This window comes from Gossypium arboreum, chromosome 6 (genome assembly GCF_025698485.1).
Source record: "Gossypium arboreum isolate Shixiya-1 chromosome 6, ASM2569848v2, whole genome shotgun sequence".
NCBI classification, from domain to species: domain Eukaryota; kingdom Viridiplantae; phylum Streptophyta; class Magnoliopsida; order Malvales; family Malvaceae; genus Gossypium; species Gossypium arboreum.
In genome coordinates, this window is record NC_069075.1 from 99,334,133 (window position 1) to 99,340,819 (window position 6,687).

The following is a 6,687-nucleotide window of genomic DNA, read 5'->3' on the forward strand; positions in this document are numbered from 1 at the left end:
CCAACACTCACTTGGCGAATTTTCTAGAGTTTTGCGACACTTTCAAAATTAATGGCGTTTCTGATAATGCCATTCACCTTCGGTTGTTCCCTTTGTCACTGAGAAACAAAGCTAAACAGTGGTTGAACTCGTTACCACGAGGGTCCATCACTACTTGGGAATAAATGACCGAAAAATTTCTACTAAAATATTTTTCGCCGGCTAAAACGGCTAAGTTACGTAATGATATTTCTTCTTTTGTGCAGATGGACATAGAAACACTTTACGATGCATGGGAGAGATACAAGGATCTATTGCGAGGGTGCCCTCACCATGGGTTACCTCTATGGCTGCAAGTTCAAACATTTTACAATGGGGTGAATCCTTCAACAAGACAGATGATTGACCCAGCTGCTAGAGGAACCATCATCAACAAACCACTTGAAGAAGCTTATGAATTCATTGAAGAAATGTCATTGAATAATTATCAGTGGCAAGTCATGAGGACTAAGCCAACAAAAACAGCCAACGTTCATAACGTTGACTCAGTTACTATGCTGTCAAATCAGGTAGAACTTCTCAATAAAAAGATTGATGGTTTACTTGTTTCTACGCAGGTACATCCAGTAATGAGGTGTGACTCAAGTGAAGGAGGTGTGCATACAGAATATCAATCCTTCAATCCTAGAACCAAAGAGGAACAAGTCAACTATATGGGTAACAATAACTTTAGAACTCAAAATAACCCATACAGTAATACTTATAATGCAGGTTGGAGGAACCACCCAAATTTCTCCTGGGGTGGTCAAGGGAATCAAAAGCCACAAAATCCTCAGGGTTTTCAACAGCCACCGTATCAACAAGAGAAGAAACTGAACCTTGAAGAGATGCTCTCTAAATTCACCTCGGTATCAGAAACCCATTTCCAAAATACTGAGACAGCACTTAAGAATCAACAAGCATCGATCCAAGGACTCGAAACTCAGATAGGAGAGCTATCCAAACTAATCTCTGAGCGACCACAAGGTAGCTTACCAAGTAATACTGAACCTAACCCAAGGGAACACCTCAACGCAATTAGTACTCAAGATAAGGAAGGATTCATTGCGCCTGAGCCAGAATTGATGCAAGAAACTGTGGTGAGCAAAGGTAAAAGTGAGGTAAGTCATAAAAAAACGGTGAATGAAGAATATAAACCTCGTGTCCCATATCCTAACGCGACAAGGAAAGACCGCTCAGACGAACAATTCGGTAAATTTCTTAAACTTTTGAAAAATTACATATTAACTTACCGTTTATTGAAGCTCTTTCGCAGATGCCAAATGCAATGAAATTTTTAAAAGAGCTTTTTGTAAATAAGCAAAAGTTGGACGAAGCGTCGCATGTGGAGCTAAACGCAGTCTGCTCAACTATTCTACAGAATAAGCTACCCCACAAATTGAAAGATCTAGGGGAGCATTCAATTGGCAGATAAAACTATAAGATTTCCTAGGGGTATTATTAAAGATGTACTAGTGAAAGTAGATAAGTTCATATTTCCCGTTGATTTCATTGTTCTAGACATAAAGAAGGATAATAACACCCCTTTGATTTTAGGGAGGCCCTTTTTAGCAACTGTTAAAACAATTATTGATGTCGGCACAGGTGAGCTTACACTTCGTGTGGGAGACGAAACGATCACCCTTCAAGCTCGTACTTCTGGCATCACATCGAACAGTGAAGGTAATGGTCCGCACCAGTCTACTAAAATTGACAATATGACACAACCTACTTTGCAGAAATTGAGTTCCAAAGAAGTTCACGAGCCATGTTCTAGCAATGATAGAGGACACACTCATGAAGAATGAAGGTTACGGATAGAGGAGCTAGACGAATGGCGAGCACATAAACTGACAACACACGACAAACCTAAACTACGCCAAAACGAGCCCGATACCTCTCTAAATCAACTTAAGGTTGGTGATAAAGTCTTACTAGATGTCGTAGATCCCCACGTTGTCACTACCACACCGAATGAGGAAATCCCTCTTACGGTACTCAGTATTTTTCCATTCGGTACAGTGGAGGTGAGTCATCCCAAGTTCGGCTCTTTTAAGGTAAACAACACCCGATTAAAACCTTATTTTGTCAGGACTGATAACAGGAACGAGGAGTACGAACTCCTTGAACCACCATGATTTTTCAACCGGAGAGGTAAGTCGAGCTTAGACTATAAATAAGCGTTTCTCGGGAGGCAACCCAAGCACTAACATATTTTGATTTCTTTATTTTTAATTTCTAACACTTTAAATCATTAACTTTACCTTTGAATTGCAAAGTTTTTCAGCACACACGGCTAGGCACACGGGCGTGCCTAAAGCCGTGGCCAAACAGGGGAAGAGACACGACCGTACGATATGTCCGTGTGGAAGCAGGACATGATTTCCCCAAAACACGAGATGCGATAAATCCCCATGGCCGTGCGACATGGCCGTGGGTGAACTTGATAGGTGAACACAGGTTTGGGAATAAAAAAAGATGGACGTGCCAGGGGCAAGCTCGATTCTGTTTCTTCGACATGGGCATGAGACACGCCCGTGCAGTTAAGCCATGGACAACAATACACGGGCGTGGTACCCTAACACACGGGCGTGGGAGAAGCGAACAAATCTAGGCACGACCGTACGACATGGCCGTGTGCTACACACGCCTAAGACACACGGGCGTCGGATAGTAGCCGGGTATGACCTAAATCGCAAAATTCGAAAAATACGGACTCACCTTCAGAGTACACAGGCGTGGCCCTAGGCCGTGTAGCCCTTCCCTATATAAGAAAACCACTGTTTATCTTCTTCCCCCTTTCAAAACCCTAGCCAAAATCTCCCCTTCTCTACTGCCTAATCCCTATTCCGACTGCCATTCCCCAGATTCTCATTTCCCCAACCCCCAAACCATCCTAAAATCCACTCCCCCTGTATTAATCCTCACTTTCCCATCTCTTTTCCCTCCATTTTACCTCCACACGACTGTACCCCCACACCACACGCCCGTGCGCCACCCTACATCAGCTTTTGGTTCACTTTCTCACCCTTGTTTTTCCAATCTTTGTCGCTATATTGGTATTCTTTCTGCCTTACGTATATATTGTTACTGTTACCAATTTGTTCTGAATAATTTAGGAATTTGCTTTAGTATTTTTTATATTTGAACTGTTAAAGCTACTAAATAGCATATACTATTTTTAGGATTCTTGCTTAACTGCTGATGCATCTTTGATTCCAGTAAATGTTTCTGAATAGTCATATAAAATTTTCACCTCTCGCTTGATATCGTTAAATGTTAACACATCTTGGAACTACTGTCATAAGATTATATCAATGCTCATACATTTTCAGATACATTATGTCATCATCGAGAGGTAAGAAGGCCGCGGTCCCATCCTCAAAAAGATGTAGGGGATCGGGTTCTTCCTCAGTATGTGCTATAGCCAAAGTTCGGCACTCGTTCATTGAGTTTCCGCAAGCTTCGCAGGAGGAGCTATTTCAGATACTACGCGCGCGACCCCTCACTACAGGTCGTTGCATCGATTGGGCTGCCGTGGAGCAAGTCCAGCTAGCTGATGCCATCCGCGCCCTCCTGTCCACAGACCCATGAGAACGGTTCTTCTTTATTACCGAACCCACTTATTCAGAGCTAACTTTAGAATTATGCTCTACTTTTCATCTATAGGTGGTGATGACGAACAATGACGACCCTAGAACCATTCAATTCCGATTAGGCAGTCTAGTTCTCGTGATGAGTGTCCCAGAGTTTGGAGTCGCTCTGGGACTTTACACCGATGAGTTTATGGAGGAGGAAGACATGAATGCACTACCATGCAATATCCCCATTTCTCTCTCCTTGTGCTGGAAGGCTTTGGCACCACTCTCTTCCACCTACGGTCTCAGCCGCTCAAAGGCCTCAGCTCTCGCCCCTTCCCTACGCTATCTCCATGCCATATTGGCACACACCTTGACCGAAAGGAGAGAGAGCATTAGCGTCGTCAACATCCACGATGCCTACTATTTTTGGTGCATGGTGAATGCATACGTGACTGACTTGGCATACTTCATCGCTTTCGCCATTCGCCATCAGACCGAGCAGCATCGGAATGGAGTAATCTCTATCGGCCCCTACATGACACGCCTTGCCAGACACTTCGACCTCCTCAACACCGTGGCCCAGTCATCACCGCTTACACTGATAGGTCAGATGTCCCTACAGGGCATCACGACTATGTTACATATGAGGATGATCGAGCGCCAATGTGGGACTGATCCTCCTCAGTACCGTCTCACTCATGTCATTAACGAGGAGGATCTTGAAGATGTTCTTGATGATGTCCCCCCACAGCACAAAGAGCCTTCTACCACGCAACCTAGGGAGTGACCAGCTCATGCGGCTACTTCATTGGCACACCTTTCCGACCGACTTGCTCACTTCAAGCAGTATTGCACTACACAGTCCGAGATGATTCACGAGCAAGATCGGCAACGTGATAGACAGATGGACGACATGCAAGCCATGATACAACAGCTGTTTAGCACTTTCACATCGCCGCTCTAGCGCCACCACCTTAGGGCCCCACTGACGAGGATCATTGAATCCTATCTTTTTATTTTTATTTTTATTTTTATTTTCATTTCAATTTTATTATTTTCTTTTGAAAGACATATCTATATTAGTAAATTTTACTTTCTTCATTTTTTTGGTATTTCTAACAAGTAATCCCACTACACTCTCTTCCACACCCACTCTTAATAAAGCTCTTCATGATTCTACAGACTTCCAAGCAAAGCTACTAGGAATATCTTACGGAATAAAGAAACAAATAGGGAACAATACCTCATGAGTGCCATGTTCAATGACCCAATTTCTTCATCTAGCAACGAACAGTGACATCTACCACTTTCCCCAAGCACTCGAGCCTCAGAATCAAGCTCCGCATCCAAAAACCAGGGAGTTTCACCTCTTTCCCTCTTATGATTTTCTTTATTTTGAATATTCTATCTTTGTACATTGAGGGCAATGTACATCTTAAGTGTGGGGGGGGGGGGGGTGAACATGAACATGTTGCCTAACTTTTTGCATTATTCTAAAATCCCTGAATTTGGTCTTGTGCTTAAGTGATTTTCTCATAATATTGATCGAATAAATTTTGATTGATCTATAATTATTGTTGATATGTCATGAATTAGATCATCGAAATTATGTATGATTACTTGATTATAGGACATTAGAGAATCGACCATGATAAATTGATATTTTGAGAACTAAAATTTTTAGATTATTTTCCTAAATTGAGGTATTATCTTGAAATCTTAAGTATACAGGAATGACATCACAAACCCAAATTTTTGGTGAGATTTTTAAGCCTTTTGAGCATATAGCTTTCTTTCTTGCCCACTTCTTTTGTAGTTTGAGCATGTCAACATTGAATTGTTATTCTAGAACTTGCTTCAATTATACATGTTAAGATCACACGTATGATTTGATATACTGAGATGATAAAGGCACTTAGGATTTAACCCACTTACTCTATAAAAAGCCGTCCCCCATAATTAAACCCTTAGTGAACCCCCTTGAGCCTACTAATCGTTTTTATTGAATAACCCTCATCATTAACCCATTAACTGATTATTGTTGAAATCCTCTTACTTAATTTACTTTTTTTTATTGAGATTAAATTTAATATTGTTACCTCACTATGTTCACCATTTTTTGTTACTGAATCATGAAGTATGATTTCTATATTGTATTAACTTAATTTGTTCTTAAAAAAAAACTGAGTATTATTATTATAATCCTCAGCAAGCTAAAGTTGTCATGAAAAAAAAGAGAGCTCATGTAATACATTTCTAGATATTTGTTTGTGATTCAGTAATTAAGTTTTTGATAGTGGGGTAATATATTGAAATTATCTCGATTCTAACCTTTTTCTTTTCAACTTGTATCCATACTCGTAACCTAAACCCCGTTACAACCATGCAAAGACTTTTTGATTTGTGTATCATATCATTTACAAGTGGTGGAGATTTGATTTTCATGCAAGCCTATGGTAATAACTTCTCATGTTAGACGATCGAGTGCTTAATCTTGAACCTTAAACACTTTGAGTGATTTGAGTAAATCTTTAGCGAGGATGTCATCTCTTGTATATTTAGGACTAAAGTTAATTACTTAAAGAAAGGAGATTACCTATGATTTTATTATCAAAATATTCGATTTAGATTGTTTGAGGCTTTTAATGCGCCTATAGTTGAATTCTCACTGTATGATTTTCCGTGGAATAATTTGTAACATTATCAGTAATGATTATGTGATTGAAAGGAATGAATTCTAGCAGTAAATGAGAGTTTTTCTTGAGGACAAGCAAATGCTTAAGTGTGGGGGTATTTGATAAACACCAAATTATACATATTTTTATCCCAAATACTTAGCATAATTATGGATGTTTATTACTAGATTTGTGGATTTTGGTGCTCATAATCTGGTTATTTCATGTTTTGTACTCAGGAGAACACCACGAGTCAAAAGGAGGCAAAAACGAGCCAAAAAGGGACAAAATAGACCAAATCAAGAAGATGACACGGCCTAAGCCTTGCCACACGGGTAGCTCACATACCCGTGTCTTTCGAGGATGTCGACCAAGGCTTTCACGATTCACACGACCTGGGCATTGACCCACAC

General features: G+C 40.6%; 1 non-coding gene across 1 annotated transcript; it reads right to left on the bottom strand.

Annotated features, from left to right (window-relative positions):
* Window positions 1–212: 212 nt before the first annotated feature.
* On the bottom strand, window positions 213–319 carry LOC128294293 (small nucleolar RNA R71). The gene has a single exon (XR_008284607.1). It is a non-coding gene; the product is annotated as a small nucleolar RNA R71 (small nucleolar RNA).
* Window positions 320–6,687: the final 6,368 nt, after the last annotated feature.